Below are 23,222 nucleotides of genomic sequence, written 5' to 3' on the forward strand. Positions count from 1 at the left end.
AGGTAGGTTCAAATTCTGGTTGTTACCACTTACAGATTCTGGTTGCTGAAGGTTGTGTAACCTTAGGCAAGTTAATTATGTTCCCTGGACCTTGGTTTTCCAATCTGTATAATGACACCAATCTCAGAGTGTTGTGAGGATTAAGTGGAAGAGTGTTTGTGGTATGCCTGATATAGTGTCTGGGGCATAAGTAGTATTCAATAAATGGTAGATATTGTTGGATAATAAGGCACTTTCACCTTCCAGAGTATTTGCAATTTAACAGAGTAACTTAAAGGAAAACAGACCTGCTGTTGGTGTTGAAGTTAGGGAGATAAGAGGACAGGGCAATGGGTTGAAAGAGATTTGGATTGTGGAGCTCAAATAGGGTCAAGGCGAGCAGTTTGGGAACAAGTCTAAGAAGGGTTTGGAGACCTGCTATGTAGCATTGGATGGGTCTGAACTTGGAATAAGCTATATAGAATCAAGGAGGATGACTCTAGCCTGGTCCTTTAAGCTAAGGAGGCCTTGGTTTTTTCACTTAAAAATGAAGGTGTTAGACTATTAGGTGGTCTCTAACATTTCATGGTTCTAGGGCAAACTGAAATTGAGATAGATTTTAAAGGGCATGTAAATAAATCCAGAAGATCAATGACAGGACTAGAGTTGGAGTTCTGAACAGTGCTATCGCGCTGGAGGCTAAGGGCATTTAATTCCTCATGCATTCTTCATGTAATTAACTTTAGTGTTTGAGGGAAAATGAAGAATGAGGGAAGAATATTTTTCTCTTAACTGACTTGCTGCTTTTGAAGACCCGTGTTACCATGAGATTGATGGGAAACGTATTGCCTCTGTCCTCATGGTTCTTAGGCTCAGAAATTCATTAGAATTCCGTCTTGAGAAAGACAATGCTCCATGCTTTGTATACTATCACACACGGGAAGTAATATTATCATTAAAAAATTATCATGTTGAATTTTTGATGGTGCTCTGCTTGTTTGCAATTTTATTATTCATAGGTGTTAGCTCTGTAATTACAAATCATGTTGTTAGGATTTTGGTGCAGATTCTGACATCAAATTTGGTTTGTCAATAGATGGGATGAGCATGTCAAGGAAATAGAGGATGATGACAATGGATAAAATCCCATTTGGTTTCTACAGCTAATAATCTTGTTCAGAGTACAAGATTATTTGAACACTGTAATACGATTTCCACATTAAAAGCACGTTCCAGTCCATTCAAAAATTAAGTAAACAGAGCAGAGGCATACAGTTCCACTAATCCACGAATGTCATAAATCTAATGATTTTAGCAGCTCAAGGAAAACAGAGATTATTGTAAAACTTCACATCTGAATGTGTTATTGCCTCTAACAATGATTATTTGTCATTTATCTGACACTAAAGGTGTAAACTCCACATTACAGGAGTCAAAGGTTTTGCATAAAACAAAACAAAGCCTCTTTCTCCAAGGCTTACACTCTGAAAGTGTGCCAGGAACTTATGAGAATGTGTTAAAGAAATCAATGAGAGGTGTGGGACTAATATGCCTGGAGTTGGCCTTGGAAAGGACACATTTTTTATAAAGGAAAACCAGGAATATATATGTACAAACTATGCAAACTTTCCTAAGATGAAGTATGTTTAAGAAAAATCTGGGATCTCCTTTGGCCATCAATCATTCATGGTACAAAATGGTCCCCGACATCTATACGTTCCTGTATTTTTCCTTCCAGAGTTTAGAAAGCGATGGAAGAATAATAGAAGGAACACATTTAAATCTCTGATTTATCTATGGAAGCATTAGACTTTCAAGCATAACTTTTCGTAAGTTAGTGATAGTTTCCTGAAATCTTACTTTTAGCACTGTAGGTTTAAAAATACTGCTTATTTTATACATAATAGAACTTGTTCAGAAGGTCAAACAGAAATGAAACTTGGTCAGGAAGAGTTCATGCTGTTTACATGATCTCTTCTCTAGGCACCAAAATTTTCGGTGCACTTGTAAATTGGATCTGACCAGTCTTAGCAGAAGCAGTAGAAATGGCAGCCTTATTTATGGAATTCCTCTCTTATTTGGAGTATTCGAATTCTTTGAATTCTTCTTATTATATCTTCTTCTTATTTGAATTCTTTTAACATGGAATTCTAGAAGATCACGAGACCTCCATGTCACAGATATACCCATGTAACAAACTTGCACATGGACCCCCCGAATCAAAAATAAAAGTTGAAATTATAAAAAGTGAAATAAAAAATCATCAATGTTTATTTGAGAATGTCTGCATCTACACCAAGGAAAGAATGGCATCATTTACATAACATTAAGCTGCAAACAAATTATACTGATCAAAGCGTAGCACTAAAGCTAGTATTTCCTATCAATCTGCTAGACTAATATATTAATATAATATAATGTGATATAATTAATCTACCTAAGGGAAACATCCTGGCCCTGCTTGGATCCTTTCCTTCTGTTGGCATCTTGGGTCTGTGTTTTCAGTTTTCGGGCCCCATGCTGGCCTGTGTTGCATATATCCAAGGCTGCTGTACCATGTGCAGACTGGTCAGTCATCAGCCTATACATTTTTAATAATTATATTTAAAGCATGGGATCATGATCAGCTGTCTTTCTGTAACACTATAGTCCTATTTTTATTAGTTACTGCATTAATTTATGTAGTGCTGGAACTTTAGATACAGGTAATTCAATTTCTGCAAATATGTCTGCCTTCTGTGGCTGTCTGAGGATGGGAGAAAATAACCTCCATGCTGAGACCTATCTCATACTGGCTTGTCTCTTGTGCTGAAGTCATTGGCTCTGTATGTCTTGATATCAAACATCCATAGTATACATATTTGCTTTTTTTTTTTTTTTCTTGAGACGGGGTGTCACTCTGTCGCCCAGGCTGGAGTGCAGTGGCAGATCTTGGCTCACTGCAAACTCCGCCTCCCAGGTTCAAATGATTCTCCTGCCTCAGCCTCCCGAGTAGCTGGGATTACAGGCATCCGCCACCATGCCCAACTAATTTTTGTATTTTTAGTAGAGACAGGGTTTCACCATGTTGGCCAGGCTGGCCTCGAACTCCTGACCTCAGGTGATCCGTCTGCCTCTACCTCCCAAAGTGCTGGGATTACAGGCATGAGCCACTGCACCAGGGCTACGTATTTGCTTTTGGATTGTTCCAGTAAAGCAGCATGGTGACAAAAAGCCCATCAATGCTATATGTTACTCACTGCAATAGAACTTGTTTCTTCAGCTCCCTCCTCTTTACAATGAGATGACTACCAATTCACAAGCTTTCATTTTTTCAAGTTCTACTTCAAATGAGATAACGAGGGTGAAAATATCTTGTTTACAACTTAGCATTTAGGCTGCACTGCCTATGGAGTAACTGTTCTTTTATTCCTTTACTTAATAAACTTGCTTTCACTTTACTCTATGGACTTGCCTCAAATTATTGCTTGTCCAAGATCTAAAAACCCTCTCTTGGGGTCTGGATCAGGACCCCTTTCCAGTAACATCTTTCTGGCAAACCATGGAAAGGAGGACACCGAGGAGACCCCTGACCCAAAGGAAATAGACTGCAGCACTGATTGGCTGACTTTTGATATCATCTTTCGTTGGAACTCGGAGTTATTAATGGCCCTTGCCATACCAACATTTTCTGACTGAGCTCTGTTCTACCCTGAATGCAAGAGACCTAATAGTTAGGCAGGCATATCGTCTCCCCGTATTCAGCCTGAAGAAGTTGCAGAAGATGGGTCTTTATCCCTCTAGAAGCGTTAGGATTAAGGATTCTCTTATGAAAGGGAGGGGTGAAATGTCAGAGGTGTTTAAACAAGAGCAACTCTATCTTGAATAGGGGCTGGGTAAAATAAGACCTGCTCAGCTGAATTCTCAGCAAGTTAAAGCATTCTTAGTCACAGGATGAGATAGAAGGTCGGCACAAGACCTAAAGACCTTGCTGATAAAACAGTTTGCAGAGGAACCAATAGGCTATACATAGATATATAGAAAGAGATTTACTATTGTTACAGCCTCACTAATACACCATATGTAGTAGTCTCATTGCCTGAAATAGTACCTGGGTCCTTTTTCTCACGACCAAGAAAGTTAAGGAGCACAGACACCAAGAGTGAGGTTGTAGCGAAAGTTTAATAATTGAATGAAGAAGGCTCTTTGCTGCAGAGAGGGGACCCAGAAGAGAGCCGCCGTTTTTACAGTTGAATGCAAAGCTTCTATAAGAAACCTATGAGGGCTGGGCATCTCATTTGCATAAGGTGCACCTTTCTGGTAGCTCCACCCTGTCCTCCTAATGTACATGCGGGCCCTTAGCTTGAGTTCCTCCCTATTGCTTTGTTGCACATGTGTCAGGGGATGACATTTTCCATTGTGAGCATGTCTGGGCAAGTCACCTGTGTAGCCTTTCTTATCTGTGCAGCTGTGGGCATGTCTTCGGCAAGCCCCTCTGTGCAAGTTCCCTTATCTGTGCCTGCGGGCTGTTCTTTGGTTTGAAAGAATTCAACCGAGGACCCACCCTACCTGCCTGCCTGATGGGTTTTTTCCTTTCTCCTCTCTCATTCTGAGGGATTGGCACATGAAGATATGGAGGCTGAGAAGTTCCACAATCAATTGTCTGCAACAGCAGGTGATATGGTTTGGCTGTGTCCCCACCCAAATCTTAACTTGAATTGTATCTCCCAGAATTCCCACAAGCTGTGGGAGGGACCCAGGGGGAGGTAATTGAATCATGGGGGCCAGTCTTTCCCGGGCTATTCTCTTGATAAGTCTAATGAGACTTCTCTTGAGTAAGTCTAATGAGATCTGATGGGTTTATCAGTGGTTTCCGTTTTTTGCTTCTTCCTCATTTTTCTCTTGCCACTGCCATGTTAGAAGTGCCTTTCACCTCCTGCCATGTTTCTGAGGCCTCCCTAGCCATGTGGAACTGTAAGTCCGATTAAACTTCTGTTTCTTCCCAGTCTCGGGTATGTCTTTATCAGCAGCGTGAAAATGGACTAATACAACAGTAAAGCCAGTGATGGAGATCCAGCCCAAACCTGAAGGCCAGAGAGCCAGGGGAGCCAATGGCGACAATCTCCATCTGAGCTAGAAGGCCTAACAATAGGGAGTAGCAGTGTCTGAGGACAGGAGGAGATGGATGTCCCAGCTCAAGCGGAGAGTAAGTTCGCCTTTCCTCTGCTTTTTTGTTCTATCCAGGCTCTGAGTGGATTGAATAATGCCCACCTGAATTAGTGAGGGAGCCTTTCTTCACTCAGTTACTGATTCAAATGTTAATCTCTGCTGGGAACACTCACAGACACACCCAGAAATAATGTTTTACCAGCTGTCTGGGCATTTCTTAGCTCAATTAAGTTGATGCATAAAATTAGCCATCACAGCCATCTATTATTAAACAAACAAACAAACAAAAAAAGGATTACACTATGTACTTGTGGCCAAATTATAGGTTTTTGGAGGTCAGTGCTTTTCTTTTGGCTTCCAGAAATGACATGTTTGGTTCTGCTTTTGGCTAGCGGCCTTGGAAACAAGATAGGATAATGTCTGAACCCAACTGTGTTGTTCAGACAAACAAGGTTAATCCTAAATTGTTAGAAGGGCTACTCAAGTGTCTCCATCAAAGATCTGGTTGCAAGGAAGGACTTAGATTAATCCCACAGACCACTCTGAGAATCATTTGTGTAGGGCAAGAATATTGAAAACCTCCTTCTACTTCTACTGGCTCTCAGGGAAAGGTTTCTGGTTCACTTTGAAATGTACATATTTAAACATTCCATCTCAGACTTGCAGTTGTGATGAACTGTGACCTCCCATCACCTAGTCTTTTGAACTTGAAAGTATTGCCTGCTTTTTTTTCTTCTTTTGCTTATTAGGCCCTTTTCATGGTTGAACTAATAAATAGAAATTAAATAGCAAGCAAACAAACAACCAAAGAGGGGGGAGATGAAGTAATAAAGAAAATGGTACCTGTTCAGTTATGGTAAGCGGATTATTGTTAATCTAAAACATCACAAGCTCCTGATGGCAAGGAAAATTTTTGTGGCACTATGTGTTTAATTCTTATTTAATGGCAATTTTAAGAGAATTTGGCATGAAGACAAAGGCAGAGTTTGAAGTCCAACTATCATTGATTGAAGCTTCTGCAGCCACCTTAGCAAAAATGAAGATGCTGCACAGACAGTTTTGCTTCAAAAGCACAATAGGTCTGAGTGTGGTGGCTCATGCCTGTAATTCCAGCACTTTGGGAGGCCAAGGTGGAGGAATTTCTTGAGCCCAGGAATTTGAGACCACCCCAGACAATATAGCAAGAGCCCATTGCTTCAAAAAAATTAAAAAACAAAGACAAAAAAAGGCATCATGGTTTAGACCTCACTCACGTTTATGTGAATAAATCCTACATGAATTTATACCTCTTGAATTCTGCACATATAATACCTGAGAGGTAGACTTTAGATTTGGTGTCTAAAATCAAAACAGAGGCTAGAACATGAAGAAAAAATCCTGGCATTTATTTTTCAGGGATCTTGACACACAGGATTATGAGTAGACATGAAAATATCGACCCAGCTGTAGACAGCAACTGTCAGCAGCTGAGAAATAACCTGGCAGAAGAAGTTTCATCAGTGACTGGGGGAGTGACACAGTCAAATTCTCAGTCCTGATTTTGGGATAATGAAAACTGACACGTGTACCTTCGGGTTCTCTAAAATATAAGTGGAAAATGAACATTTGCATCTTCTCCACCCACACCCCACTCCCAACTCCTCCAGTCCAATATGCATGCTCTTAGACTCCCACAGCAAGGGAGCCCAGGACAGCACTTGAGAGCTGCTAGCCAACTGGTTAAGAGCAAGAATTCTGGATCAAAAGGATCTGACTGGCTTTAAATCCTGGCTCAACCATCTGTTAGCTCTGGCAAAGTTATTTAACCTTTTTTGGTACCTTATTTTCCTCATTTTAAAAATGGGCTTGAAAATCCCCCCAAAACTAGCTCGTAGGGCTGTTGTCAGGGTTAAATGAGCCAAAATACAAAATAAAGTGCTTAGGATAGTGTGTGGCATGCATTAGGTGCTACATAAATGTTAGCATTGCTTGTATTGGGAGGCTGTAATCCAAGTTTTGTGCTAGAAAGTGCCAGAGAGAAAAGGGACCAGCCCGGACACTTTTGGTTGCAATGAACAAAAACCCAACCAGATTTGCCTACACAGTAGAGGGAATGTATTAGCTCATGTATCTGAAAAGTGGGAGGGAGAGTGGGTTTGGGGTAAGACTTGATCCAGTGCATCAGTGAATAAATCAGGCTACTTTTGTTGTTGATGTTTTCACTCTATCTTCCATATGTTGTGATGCCAGCTTCATCCCAAGGCTGGCTTGCCTCTGGATCCCAGGGTGTCTGTTAGTGGCCACCAGGATGCTACTCTTCCTCGTTCACATCTAGTGAGATATTATCTTTGTCTTAGCAGTTCTAGAAAAAATGCCGAGAATGCCAAAGAGACATTGCAGTAGGGTAGGGAGATTGAATTCAACTCCGTTGAAAAAAAGTGGGAGAATTTTTAAGCTAAGGGCTCTGGGGAAGGAGGAAGGGAGGAAGAGAGGCTAGGAAGACAACAGTGTCTGTTATAGAAGATTTTTGTGTGTGACCTTTGGTATCACTTGCTGAGGATTTTGACTTAGTTCTGAGAGAGAAGGAAGGATCATGATAGTGATAACATAAGCAAATTCCTGAAAAATGTTTTCTCTTGTCCAAATCCATGAAGACCAAAGCTTTACTTCAGGTGAGTGTGCATATCTGTAGAGTAACTTACGGAGCAGGCTACCCTGCTGGGAAAATGTCTGTTGACTTGCCTCCTTTCTTCTTGGAATGTTCTTTTAATATCGATTAAAAGACCACATAACAGAGGAAGGAAACTGGATGGAAAGATCTGGAAGAGAGGCTATCAGCAAAGACCTTGGGAGAGATTTGAGAAACAGGATCATGAACAGTAAGAGACCCAGGTTGGAATCTCAGCCCTTTCATGTAGCAGCAGGATTCTGGATGAGTCACTAACTCACTCTGAGCCTCATTTCCTCATTTGTAAAGTGGGACTAGTAACTGTATCTCCTCAAAAGGATTGTTATAAACATTAAATGAGATGATGTATGAATACTTGGTTGCACAGAAAAGATGCTTAGATATCTTAACTATTGTTATTACTATTGTTGTTACTGTTATTCTATAGGCAGCAAATATAATAGAGGCCTTGAGATCTGAAAGGGGAAGAAGACATTCTAATCTTCCCAAGATGGTAAAACAGGATACAGTGAGCCTGGGGTTAGGACTCAGATATTATTTAGAATTTCCATATTTTCCTCTACTGAATTAGAATTTGTTACATTGTATTTTATGAGACAAATCTCTTTCTTCCCCATATTCTGGGTTGAGTAATTCCACTTAAGTAGGAATTATTTAGGAATCTATACTATGAAAAAAATCATAGATTTGCACAGAGACTGAGTAACAAGACTATTCCATGGAGCATTTTGTTTGAAGGGAATAAAAGAAAATTGGAAATTGCTTAAAAATCCAACAGTCCAGGATTGATGAAATCAAACCTTATTATAAAACATATCAGTCAGCATGCTTTTTGCTGCAACTAAGACAATCCTTCCTTCCTCCTTATCTCTTTAAATCAGGTTATTAGGTGATACAACATTTATTACCTAAAAAACAAATACAGAGGTAGAACTGGCTCTGGATATGGAATTTCAAAGTATATCTCAGTTTCTTGGTGCTTCTTGCTTGGACCTTGATGTGTTGGCATTATCCTCAGTCTGGTAGCAAGATGGCTGCTGCATTTCTAGCAACCTGTCTGGACAAAACAACCTCCAGGGAGAAAGAGCCACGCCTCCTCCCTAGAAACTCCAGCTGCTCCTTCCTCTCCTGTGAATAATACACGAAGTGAAAAAAAAGCAGATTATGAAACCACAGGGCAAATTTCCCCACTTTTTTTTCCCAAGAAATATTTGCCAATTTTGTTTGCTTTTGCCTCCAGATGAACTTCAGAATTAGCTTATCAATTTTTATAAAATATCTTATTAAGCGTTGATTGGGTTATTTGGGATTTATCAGTTCATCTGGGGAGAAATGGACCTAACAGTTCTTCTAATTTAGAAAACAGCAAAGTGGTAGCATGGTTTATACCACTGGAAAATAGGAAAGAACTTCCCAGCAATAGGAAAATAGATGAATAAAATATAATATAGTCATACAACAGAATATCATACAGCAGTTAAAAAGAATGAGCTGGCAGCATAGGGTAGTGCTAAAAGGTATGATACCGTTGATGTAAATTACACACAAAAAAGAGCACACAGTATAATACTCTCTACTGTTCATAAGTACATGCATATGTATGCAAAAACTATAAAAAGGCATTGAAAAGATTCATCAAATTTATGATAATGGCTGCCTCTAGGGAGCATGGAAGAAGAATGAAGAAAAGGAGGCATTAACTGTATCTACAGTGTTTAATTTCTTTCATTTTAAAAATATTTGAAACATGGTAGGCTCTGGGGGCAGAGAACTGGATATTGGGGCAACAGCAGTGAAGGGGGAGAGTTTCACTCTAAATCCTTTCATACTTTTTATAATCTGAATCATGCGAATTGTCTCACTGACTCAACATAAATAAAACCATAAAAAGACTCTAAAATGCATAACAGTATGTTAGCAATAATCTATTTTCACTGGTACTTTTATTCTCTATATATTTCATATTAAAAAATTATCTTTAGGCCGGGTGCAGTGGCTCATGCCTGTAATCCCAGCACTTTGGGAGGCCCAGGCAGGCGGATCACAAGGTCAAGAGATCAAGATCATCCTGGCCAACATGGTGAAACTCCTTCTTTACTAAAAATACAAAAATTAGCTGGGCGTGGTACGAGCCTGTAGTCCCAGCTACTCAAGAGGCTGAGGCAGGAGAACCGCTCGAACCTGGGAGGCGGAGGCTGCAGTGAGCTGAGATTGCGCCAGTGCACTCCTGCCTGGTGACAGAGTGAGAATTCGTTAAAAAAAAATTATCTCTAAAAAAAGAAAAAAACTAGGTTTGGTGCAGTGGCTTACACCTGTAATCCCAGCACTTTGGGAGGCTGAGGCAGGTGGATCACTTGAGGTCAGGAGTTTGAGACCAGTTTGGCCAACATGGTGAAACCCCATCTCTATTAAAAATACAAAAATTAGCTGGGTGTGGTGGTGCATGACTGTAGTCCCAGCTACTTGGGAGCCTGAGGCAGGAGAATGACTTGAACCAGGGAGGTGGAGGTTGCAGTGAGCCGAGATGTTGCCATTGCATTCCAGCCTGGGTGACAGAACGAGACTCCATCTCAAAACAAAACAAAACAAACAAACAACAACAACAATAACAACAACAACAAACTAGTAATGTGCACACTGTTAGTGATGCAGGTGGTGTCATTGGTGGCAGCTGGAGGTAGCTGAAGAAGAGGTGGAGGTGTGCAGGGTTGGTGGAGGTTGTTAGTGCTACATCTCCAGTGTAATATATGCTTTTATTACTCTCTGTGTGAACTTTGCACATGAATGTCCCCCAATGTCAGATTCTGATAAGAGAAATCAAACAAATATAATTAAAGATAAACACATAAGTCAAATACTGGTGGAGAGGAATGGAATGAGTTGCTCTTACCTTTTTTCTTCATGCCAGCTCCTCCACAGGCTTGTCTACTAATGTCCCCCAGTCTAGACTTGTTTCCCAGTGTCCCCAATCCAGACTTTTGTGCAAGAGTTTTGGAACTTGAGAAGGACGGACAAGCCTCACAAGAATGCTTTGTACTCCACAGTGTTCCTTGAGTAGTGATGCTTTGTGCTCTGATCTCATGAGTTTCCTCCCTTACACCATCAACATCTCATTTTTCTAAGACCACTTTCATACTGTATGATGGGATGGAAACCACATTTTTCTTTCACCTGCCGTTTGTTCTCTTAGCTTCCCACCCCTTCCTCTTCCAAGAGAGGACCAGACACACTAGGGGACTTCTCAGGAGAAAACAAGCCAGAAGCCTAGAAGAACATCAATTTCCCTGAGGTCAAGTGGCAGACAAGAGTGTCAACAGCTTGTTCCTAGAGACCTAGAAAGAAAGAGGCCATTGAGGCACCAGGCTGGTAGGGATGGGAGGTATAAATGAAAGAGAGACAAAGGGATCTAGGGGAAGTAGAAAGAGGCAGTCCTGGGAGTTTTAATGAGCTGCTGTGGTTACTCTTTAGTATTTGAAAGAGACAAGAAAGAAGATGAAAAACTCCTGGGCTCTGCTTCTTCACACACGAGACTGCTCTGAAGCTGTAGTATAGGGACTTTATATGCATTATGATTATAATGGGCTGACTCTACAGGGCACGCAGTGGTCCTGGGGCTTTCTGTGGGATTCATTTAATCACAAATGTAATTCCAGAGCTCTGGAACTTGGAGGACCCTTGTCTCAGGGTTTCATCTGTACCTCTGTGTAGCTCCACCATGGGAGCCACTGCCTCCTACTTCTGTCTTCCTTTCTTCAGGAGATGCCATTCCAAGAAAACCATGGAAGCAGAAAAGAGGAAGGCAGAAACACAGATGAAGTAAGAAGCTATGTCCTCTGCGCATGGAGACAGCAGATCTATTAGTAGACAGGATGAAGAGAAAAGGTGGGAAGAAAAGCCACATGGCTGATGTGACAAGGAAGAAAGTGGGTCTCTCAGCTCTTCCCTTCTTGTTTTTCCTCTTTTCCCAGTGCCAAGAAATGTATTTTTGGGGGGCTGCATTCTTCCCACCATAATTTAGAAGGACGCTGTTGCCAGGTTTGAAGACCACTTGAAACAATAATTGTTGTTATTCTGCTATACTTACCAAGAATGACAAAACTATTTACATGCTGGGGATAGCATGCTAGAAAAATTGCTAAACAAATCGTATTTTTTCCCTTCTATAAAATCAGAGTTGCAAAGAGCAATATATTAGGCATTTTCTTTGCCAAAGAACTTTAGCTACGATTTTCTCCGTCTTTAAAATTCATATTAATGATTGTAGATACCAGGTTTCTAAGGGAAAGACTCTTTGCAACATCTTCTATATATACCCTGGGTGTTTCTGTATTGAATTTACTTAAGATTTAGGCTCTACAGTTTGATCTCTATCATGTAAAAATATATAGCAAGAAGGCTCCTGGGACAAACACTGAAATGTTTATTTTTAATTTTCTCTGGGCATTGACATTCTGGATGATTTTATGTTTTCATACTTCTTTCTATTTTCCATATATTTTACAGTCTGTATTCATAGCTTCAAAAATAAAATAGTTGCTGTGAATAATCACTCTGTGTAAGTATTTTATGTGACGTATGATTGCAAGGACATAAAAAATGTATGAAGCAAAGTGACTGCAAGTAGAAAATACCAAAATATTAACAGTGATTCCTACTGAGTTAGAATTATTCGTTATTTTATAATTATCCTAAATGAACATGAACTACTTTTATAATAGGAAAAAATTATTTTAAGAAGGAATTTATTAAACTTGAACCAAAGAAATGCCAAAAGGGTCAAGCCACTTGGCATGTTCTCTCTCACAGCGGCATTCTAGAATTTTTTTTGAAAGGGCATGTTTTCCCCTGATATCAATCTCAGGAGGTTGAAGGACATACCCTAAACACCTCTAGCTTCCTTTAATAACTGATTTGAATGTATTATTCTCCTATATTTAGAAATTCTCTTCAATCGCACTGTGATTCAACTTAAAGGCAAAAATGCACTTGTGCCTAACTTTTAATAAGTCTTATGGAACATGTAGCTGAATTAATGTCTAATTCCCTGTACTGGGGAAATCCAGCAGGAATACTGCTCATGTGCATATACCCCGGGATAGAGCCAAAGAGCTAGTCTTGACTGGACTGGGGAGGGGACAGTGTTCTCAGGGGTCTGGAGGCTGACCACGATTAGAGGAAGGGAAGAGTGAAACGGCAGACTGTATCTGAGAAGGGAACCGAGTTTAGTATCTGAAAAGCGGTGTTAATGTCAGCTCCAAGGGAGAGGCAGAAATCAGGAAAGATGGAAGAAGGAAGAGATAAATTAGAATTTGGGGTGACAAAAAAAATGCAGAAATGTAGTCAGGTAGACCTTGGCTGAAATTCCAGTTCGGCCACTTACCTAGCTTGGGCAGGTCACTTAACCTCTTTGATCCTCTGTTTCTTCATCTTTGAAATAGGTGTGACCCAGATATCATCCGAGGTCATCTTCTTTGACTGTAACTGAGACTGGCTTCTGGGTAGAGTCTGTGCTCTCTCCCAACAGTCAGGAGTAGGACCAATTGTGATTAACAGAGACTCAGAAATATTAGCTTGATAGAGAGTTTTATTCTCTCCCCCAGCAAAGTCTAGCGATGGGAGAAGAGAGGGACAAGCATCAATGGCCAATGATATAATCAACCATACCTATGTAATGAAGCCTCCATAAAACTCAAAGGACAGGGTGCAGGGAGCTTTCAGGTTGCTGAACACTTGGAGGCGTCTGGTGGGGGCTGTGTCCAGGGAGGCATGGAAGCTCCATGCCCCTTTCCTCGTACCCTTTCCTGTGCATCTCTTCCATCTGGCTGTTTATCTGTATCCATTGTAATATCCTTTATAATACATGGGTAAAACAAGTAAAGTGTTTCCCCGAGTTCTGTAATCCCCTCTAGCAAATTAATTGAACATGAGGAGGTGGATGTGGGAACCCAGGTTTATGGCTGGTCAGTCAGAGGCACAGGTCACAACCTGGGGCTTGCCATTGGCATCTGAAGTGGGGGGCAGTCTTGTGGGACTGTGACCTTAACCTGCAGAGTCTGATGCTATTCCCAGGTAGATAGTAGAAGAACTGAGTGAAGTTATAGGATACCCAGTTGGTGTCTGCTGGAGGATTGCTTGGTGTGTGGTAAACCCAACAGATGCCTGGTCACAGAAGCCTTCTGATATGGTTTGGTTCTGTGTCCCCACCCAAATCTCATCTCCAATTGTGATCCCCATGTGTCGAGGGAGGGAGGTGATTGGATCATGGGGGCGGTTCCCCCATGCTGTTCTTGGGATAGTGAGTAAATTCTCACAAGTTCTCATAGTTTTAAAAGTGAAAGTTTTTTTTTTTTCCTGCACTCTCACACTCCCTTCTGTCACCTTGTGAAGAAGGTGCCTGCTTCCCCTTTGCCTTCCTCCTTGATTGTGTTTCCTGAGGCCTCCTAGCCATCCGTGCTTCCTGTCAAGCCTGCGGTGCTGTGAGTCGATTGAAATTCTTTGCTTATTAGTTACCCAGTCTCAGGTAGTATTTTTCATAGCAGTGTGAGAACATACTAATACACCTTCTGTGCTGCATTGAGTAAGCATGTGAGAGAAGGAAAAACCAATCTCTTGCAGTGATAATTGGAGCAGTGGTCATTCTGCTGGCCTTTTCGTCAGCTGACTGATTGTCCTGACTGTTTTCTGCTCCTTGGTCAACTTGGGAATTTATGGGCAGCAACTTAGAGAAAATGGAGTGGATGTCTTACACTGAGTCTTTCAATTTGACCAAAGCAGTACAAGTCTTTTGAATACTGTTCCAAGTAAAAGTTTTAGAAAGAGATATATAGATTTTCTTTTTCTAGTCTAAAGGAAGACCAGCCTATGCCAGGCTAAGAGTGCTTGAAGGATCTTGGTTGCCCAAAGCAGAAACACACAGAGCTGTCTGCTATCAGATCAATGCTAGTGAAGAGAAGAGTGTTTGTGCCCCACAGCAAGGGAATATGAACAAAAGAACTTCATTGGCTTTCTCCATCACCTGATTTGACATTGATTTCCAATTTTAAAAAAGGAGTCCAAAGTTAGTCCCTGTGGAGTCAAATATGACAATAGAACAGCTGCTACCTCAGCACAGATGGCAATTTTTTAGAGAGGACTTATGAAGAAAGAAGGGGATCTTTTCTCTCTAAATAAAAGCTGCTCATTTAAGATCATTTCTCCTCAACAGCCTCTACTCTACTCAAGAAACTGCTAGCATCTCAATTGTTGAAAACTCTAGGTTAAAAGCAAATAAAATGAATACAAAAAGAAAGTAAACTTCCCTAGATGGTAAGACAGTTGTACCTTAACCAGATATCATAAATCTTTTTACTCTAAGAGAATAAAATGTCAAGTTCTGGTCATGGTGCTGACTGACTCAGTGGCTTTGGGAAGTATTTCAGATTCTTTTAGCTGCAGTTTACTTTTCTGTAAAGTGAGAGAGGCAAGCTGCAGATGTTACTTAAGGTGGTTGGCTTCCTTTGTGGGGGAGCAGGTGCTCATCATAGACAAGGGGTTGGTCTTCCATTTTGCAAATAGAGAAATGTTGGAAACACAAACCAAAACAAATGCATGTAGTAGCATGGTTTCGAAGGTACTCTTTAGAGTCAGACTGTTTGATGGGAATCCAGGCTCCACCACTAGTTAGTTGTGTGACCTTCAATCAGTTACATAAACCCTCTGTGCTTCCATTTCTACATGTATCATATGTATAAAAATACTACCTACCTTATAGAGTTGTAACATAATGTATGCAAAATGGTTAACCCAAGGTTGGTTTATAATAGGTGCTTAAGGAATTTTTTTTGGAGGTGGAATCTTGCTATGTCACCCAGGCCTGATCTTGACTCACTGCAACCTCCGCCTCCTGGGTTCAAGCAATTCTCTTGCCTCAGCCTCCCGAGTAGCTGGGATTACAGGCATGTGCCACCACGCCTGGCTAATTTTTGTATTTTTAGTAGAGATGGGGTTTCACCATGTTGGCCAGGCTGGTCTCGAACTCCTGACCTTAGGCGATCCAACTGCCTTGACCTGCCAAAGTGCTGGGTTTGCTCATGCCTACTAAAAATACAAAAATTAGCCGGGTGTGGTGGTACATGCCTGTAATCCCAGCTACTGGAGAGGCTGAGGCAGGAAAATCGCTTGAACGCAGGAGGCGGAGGTTGCCGTGAGCCGAGATCATGCCATTGCACTCCAGCCTGGGCAACAAGAGTGAAACTCTGTCTCAAAAAAAAAAAAAAAAAAGTGCTGGGATTACAGGCATGAGCCACTGTGCCCAGCTGATGCTTAAGCAATGTCAATGCACATTCAACTGATTACCTGGCAGCTCCCTTCCTCTTTCTTAAAATCATGTTAATTTTGTTCATGTTTCCACCCCTCCTCCATGAAGCCCATGTGCCTCAAGAGAGGCTAATTGATCTGAGCTGTAAGGGAGGTCTTGATTATTCAAACCCAGTCCTTCTCAAACTGTTATGTCATCAGAATAATCTGAAGGGATTGTTACACACACACACACACACACACACACACACTCCTATTTTTTTTTTTTTTCTGGACCACCCCTCTAGTAGGTATAAGGTGAGGTTGAGAATGTTTTCCAGTAAGTGCCCAGGTGATGTTGATGTTGCTGGTTTAGGAACCATGCAGAGAACCTCTGGTTTCATCTAGTCATGATGTCAGACCCTCCGCCTTGCCTGGTTGGTTTAGTAAGACGGCAGAAAAAGTTTACTAGGGGCTTCTAGAGAAGGAGCTTTTTATTGTTAAGAGAGAGATGAGTTTCAGGACACGCTATTCTGAAAAATGGCACATGGCATTTCAGCAAACAACAGAAGCAGGAAGGTCTCTCTCTCTCATTTTCTTTTCCAATTCTTCCCTGAAGCAGGCCATAAAACCAAGCTGACCTTCCTCTGAAAGTAGGTCAGAAAATCCTCATTTCAGATAAAGGGCTTCTCTCCCTATACCCAAAACAAAATAAAGAAATGTCCTCCTCTCTGAAGACACAGAGACACCAAGAAGAATCTGAACAAATAGGTTTTGGTGAGTTACCCCACTTTATTACCCTTGTATCACACCCTTCTGTTTCCCAGTCATCCTTTTGCAGCCCAACTGCCCTCAAAAATACATCTTCCCTGCGTCTGTAGGTCTTCATTTCTGCAGGTGCCTGTGTAACCTAAAATTTATATTAAATAAATTTGTATGCTTTTCTCTTGTTAATCTTTTTGTTGTTGTTGTTGTTATAGGGGCCTTTAAACTGCCTTTGCAAGATTATAACAATGAGAAATCTAACATAACTGACTCTACCTTGCTTCTAACCTCACAAGTTAACTGTCTTTGCTCATTCCTATATATAGGCTAACCTAACTATGGAAGAAATTTAGTTTATTGTTTAACTTTAGAGCAAGGATGATAATAGCCCTCGACAGAAAAAGAAGTCTTGAAGTGAGTGGGTGTTGTTTCCATGGTTGTTTTTCTTTCTTTCTTTTCTTTTTTTTTAAGTAAACATGTAGTATTGTTTTGTGTCTTTAAAAATTTATGTAAATGGCAAACCTGTATATACTGTACAGATTATCTTGTACTTTGTTTTTATCCATCGACATTTTCTCTCGTTTTAGTTTATTGTGGAGGGACTTCAAGATGGCTGAGTAGAGGCGTCTCTTACTCACCTCTTCTAAGAAGAACCAAAATAGTGAGCAGATAATCGCACTTCAAATAGATCATCTAAGAGAGAGCACTGGAATTCAACAGAGAAATGACAGGAAACACCTAAAGCAAGGAAGGAGAGGGAAGAGAGGAAGCCTGTTTGGCCAAGATCAGCTGGGAGCTGGGAGAGACTCCACAGTGTGGGGACAAGGTAAATGAGAGATCCCTAGTGGTCCACATTCTCACCACGAACCCCTGCAATCCTACAACAGGAGAGCCTCTCAACCCCAGTGGCCTCAAGACTAACATAGGGGGCTCCCTGGAAACCGTGGGAAGGCACTGCTCTAGAGACGGAGCTCATCCTGGGTCCCACACATCCCTAAGCAGTGGTCTGATGGTGCCATGTTAAGAGCCCAGCCCCCACTGGACTGTGTTTTGCCTGGCAACCAGGATGAGGCAGCAATCTCGCACCCTCCCCCCTACACCTGCCCTGGCCCCATGCAGAGGGGCAGCTGTGCAGTCTTACATGCTCCATGGCCAAATTCCACTGCCCACAGCTGCTGTGGCTGCGGACTGCAGGTGATCGAGGCACAGGGGGAAGTCTATGCTTCCTGGCTGCCTGCCTATGGCAGATTCCAGGGAAAGCAACCCATCCTCCCTAGTAGCAGGGCCTCTGCTGCCTCCACCAGAGCATTTTGCTGGCCATGGCTCACCCTACCCTTGCATACCACAGCCAGCGTCTATATGAACCACTAGGGTGTCCAGCCTGGCTCCACCTTCTCCAGTACTGAGCACAGCGTCCAGAGACCTAGGGATTGCCCAGCCCTCTCCACCACCAGTGGCACCTGAGCAGTCCTCCTGGGGTCTAAGGTTGGGCCCACTCAACCTACTGCTACCACCACAACTGCCACTGACCTGCAGGTGCCACGTGTGGGTCTGGGGACTGGTCCGCCTGACCTGTCACAGCCACTGCCAACACCAGTGTGAACCACTTGGGTCCCAGAGGGATGTCTGTTGCAGCTACTACCATCACCCATACCACATCCACTGTCCAGGGACTTGGGAACCTGCTCACATGCCTGGCTCACTGCTGCCATTCCTGGCAACAAGCCTCCCGGAGGCCCAAGAATCAGCCTACCTGGACCAGCTAACACCAGTATGTATGATGCTCTAGGGCCCTAGGACAGGCATGCTCACCCACTGCTGCCACTGCTGGGGCCTGAAGACTGGCCTACCTGGTGTCCTAGACCCCAGCAAAACTTCGTCACAGTCTCCACTAGCAAACTGCATCCTGTCATTCAGGAAATCACAGATACCACCAGTGCTGTTTATAGCCAAAGAAATCCTACAAAGACTAATCATCAGGGAAATGCAAATTAAAATCATAATGAGATATCATTATCTTACCCTAGTTAGAATGGCTATCATTAAACAGACAAAAAAAAAAAAATACTCCTTAAATTGGCAAGGATGTGGAGAAAAGGGAACACTTATACACTGTTGGAAGGAGTGTAAATTAGTACAACCACTGTGGAAAACAGTATGGAGGTTCCTCAAACAACTAAAAATAATCATCAGAGAAATGTAAATCAAAACCACAATGAGATACCATCTCATACCAGTCAGAATAGCTATTATTAAAAAGTCAAAAAACAACAGATGCTGGTGAGGCTGTGGAGAAAAGGGAACACGTACACTCTTGGTGGGAATGTAAATTAGTTCAGCCACTTAGAAAGCAGTTAGGAGATTTCTCAAAGAACTTAAAACAGAACTACTGTTTGACACTGCGTTCCCATTACTAGGTGTATATCTGGATTAGTTCGTTCTTACATTGCTATAAGGAAATACCTGAGATTGGGTAATTTATAAATAAAAGAAGTTTAATTGACTCACAGTTCCAATGACTGGGAGGCCTCAGGAAACTTACAATCATGGCAGAAGGCACCTCTTCACAGGGCGGGAGGAGAGAGAGTAAGTGCCGAGCAAAGGGGGAAGCCCCTTATAAAACCATCAGATCTTGTGAGAACTCACTATCACGAGAGCACTATGGGGGAAACCACCCCTATGATGATTTATCTCCACCTGGTCTTGACATTTGGGGATTATTACAATTCAAGGTGAGATTTGGGTAGGGACACAGGGCCAAATCTTATCAATAATGAAAAGAAAAAAACATTATACCAAGAAGACACATGCACTGCTATGTTCATTGTGCACTATTCACAATAGCAAAGACATGGAATTAACCTAGTTGCCCATCAATGGTGGATTGGGTAAAGAAAATGCGGTATACCTATACATACTACAGTACTAAAAAGCCATAAAAAAGAAAAAATCATGCCCTTTACAGCAACATGGATTCATCTGGAGGCCATTATCCTAAGTGAAATAACACAGGAACAGAAAACCAAATACTGCATATTCTCACTTGCAAGTGGGAGCTAGATATTGGTACTCAGGGACATAAAAATGGCAACAATAGAAACTGAGGACTACTAGAGGGACAAAGAGGAAGGGGGCAATGGTTGAAAAACTTACTATTGGGTACTATACTCATTACCTTGGTGACGGGATCATTTGTACCCAAGCCTCAGCATCATACAATATACCTAGGAAATAACCCTGTGCATGTATCCCCTCAATCTAAAATAAAAATTAAAACCCTGGAAATAGAACTACCATATGATCCAGTCATCCAAAGACTAGGTATTTATCATAAAAACAGAAAAAGAAATCAATATATTGAAGAGATATCTACACTCTTATGCTTATTGCAGCACTATTCACAATAGCCAAAATATGGAATCAATTGCCTACCAATGGCTGAATGGATAATGAAAATGTGGTATTATAAACACACAATAAAATATTATTCAGCCATGTAAAAGAATGGAATCCTGTCAACTGCAGCAACAAATGGATAGCTGGATGGAACTGGAGGCTGTTAGGTTAAGTGAAATAAACCAGGCAAGACAAATACCATATGTTCTCACTCATGTGTGAGAGTTAAAAAAATTGATAACATGGAGATATAGCGTGGAATAATAAATACCAGAGACTGGGAAGGGTGTATGTGTGGGCGCTGAGGGAGGATGGAGAAAGGTTGGTTCATGGGTACAAAAATACAATTAGATAGAAGAAATACTTTCTAAAGTTTGATAGTAGAGTAGGGCCACTGTAGTCAACAATAATGTATTTTTCAAAATAGAAGAGTAAACCTGAAATGTACCCAACACACATAGAAAAGATACATACTAAATATCTTGACTGACCATTACATATTCATGCATGTAACAAATTTCTCATGTACCCCTAAATATGTACAAGTATAACGTATCAAAAAAAAAAACTAAAAAACAACAAAACAAAACAAAAAAGATTTAGTTTATCGTAATAGCTTAAAGTGTTTCATTTTAGGAGCAGACCACATTTTCTTATCCATTCTGGTGAGCACATAGCTGCTCTAGGGTAGCTACCCAAAGGGGGAACTGCTCCACTGATAGTGGGATGCATCAGCTTAGCGGCTTACTAGGTAGAGAGCAGAATTGCTCCCCAAAGAGCTACAACAATTCATCCTCCTACTAGGCACATGCGAATTTCCATTTCTCACATCCTTGCCAACAATTTGTATGAATAAACTTATTTTAAAAAGTTTTTGTGAAAGACATTGTGAAAAAATAGACCATACTTCCCCCACTAATTTTTAAGGCTTTTGTTTTTTTTGGTCATAAATGAAGTTGCAATACGTAAACCCAAGTCTGTTTCCTGTCCAGTTGTCACTGTGTCGCCTTGCTCTGTGATATGACTTTACAATGAATCCTGACATCTTTGAGTGTAAGTTTTCCTACATTTTTCTTCTTCAGCATTGTCTTGGTTATTCGCTTTGCCCTTTCTTATTCTATAGGAATTTCAGCATCCGCTTGACCAAGTCTGTGAAAAACCCAGGAGGATTTGACTGCAATGCATTGACTTTATTGATTAATTTGAAGAGAATTGCCAACTTAAAAATATTGCTTCTTTCTTACCCGTGAACATGCTGCATTTTTCCATTATTTTTCAGATTTTAAAAATTTACATCCTTCAATAAAATTTTATACAGTTTTCATAATATTAATATATCTCTTTTGCCAGCTATGTTCCTATGTACCTTATATTTTTGTTGCTGCTGTGACTGATACAGTTTTAAAATTACATTTTCTAATTGGATGTTGCAGGTGTATAGAGATGTTATTGATTTTTGTATATGATTTTATATCCAATAAGCTCTTACTGCTTTTAATAGTTTATATATTCTCATAGATTTTTCTACATGGACAATACTATTATCTGTGAATAATGACAGTTTTGATTCTTCATGTCCAATCTTTACATCTCTTTTTTCCTCCCTCTGGTCTTTGCTTTAGCTAAGACATCCAGGATAGTGCTGAATACAAGTGGCACTAATGGACATCCTTGTTCTTTAAAATGCAATGTTTTAAACAGTTTACTATTTAGCATGATATTTGCCAAAGGTTTTTGGTAAATACCTTTATCAAGTAAAGAAAGTTCCCCTTAGTGCTGGTGTCTAAGAGTTTTTATAATAAGTGGATATTGAATTTTACCTATTCTCCTGCATTTTTGAGATTATTATATAGGCTTTTTTTTCTTTTATCAATTAGGGTTCTGTATTACCTTTATTGATTTGCTAATGTTAAATCATCTTTGCATTCCTGAGATAGGCCTTAGTCAGTCATGGGGTATCCATTTTTAAATGCCTCACTGCATTTATTTGCTAATAAATTATTTAAGTCTTTTACATCTATGTTTATGAGTAAACTTGGCCTGTAATTTTCTCTTTTTATATGATCCCTCTCCAGTTTTTGGCACTAAGTACATTAACTTTATATAATAAACCAAGGAGTTTTTCTTTTCTATATGCTTAGTAACAGTTTGAATAAGTTAGGAAACACTATTCCTTGAAGGTTTGAAATATACTTGAATAATCATTTCAGCCCTTATTTGGCCATGAGGAAGAGCATAGATTGTTAATTACTGGATTCAATTTTTTATATCATCATGTCTATTCAGGTTTTTATATTTCTTGTGAGAAAATTGTGGTAATTAATTTTTAAAAAAATATATGCCTGTCTGGGTTTCAAATTTATTGGCATCAAGTTGTTTATAGTATTCCTAAGATGTTTTAAATTTCTGATGTGTCTATAATTATGTATCTTTTCTCATGTCTAATATGGATACTTTGTACCTTAGTTCTTTTCCTTATTCAGTCTTACCAGAGGATTAGCTTGTTTCTGGTCACTGCAAATATTCAGCCTTTTGCTCTGTTGATCCTCTTTTATTTATTTATTTTTGTTATTATATGATGAATTTTTACCCTTAAATGTCTTATTTCCTTTCTCCTACTCCTTCATTTGAGTTTACTGTTTTTTTCTATTTTTTTTGAATCAGATGAAGTTCATTACTTTTTAAAAATTTTCTAAGACTAAATGCATTCAATATCCTCATGAAAGGTGTGATTGTAAGTATCCAATAATACAAAAAGTACAAAACAGACCTGTGGAGTTTGAGTATATGAATATAAAGTGCGTGACTACATGCGGTACATCCTACAGGTAAAGAGAGGTGGAAGGGGAAAAAGAAGACTGGCTGAGGGCTAGTGAAAAATAAATAAATACAGAAGCAGAGATGATTCACAGTAGAGTATATCCTACCACCGATACCACAGCCAAAATATACAAATTTTTTCAGAATAACTCTGGAGGATAATAACGGCTGG

General features: G+C 40.4%; 1 long non-coding RNA gene across 1 annotated transcript; it reads left to right on the plus strand.

Annotated features, from left to right (window-relative positions):
- Positions 1 to 3,023: 3,023 nt before the first annotated feature.
- On the plus strand, positions 3,024 to 12,303 carry LOC117089573. The gene is made up of 3 exons (XR_004439657.1): positions 3,024 to 4,633; positions 4,965 to 5,164; positions 11,552 to 12,303. It is a non-coding gene; the product is annotated as an uncharacterized LOC117089573 (long non-coding RNA).
- Positions 12,304 to 23,222: the final 10,919 nt, after the last annotated feature.

Source organism: Trachypithecus francoisi, unplaced genomic scaffold (assembly GCF_009764315.1).
Source record: "Trachypithecus francoisi isolate TF-2019V2 unplaced genomic scaffold, Tfra_2.0 Lachesis_group11, whole genome shotgun sequence".
NCBI classification, from domain to species: domain Eukaryota; kingdom Metazoa; phylum Chordata; class Mammalia; order Primates; family Cercopithecidae; genus Trachypithecus; species Trachypithecus francoisi.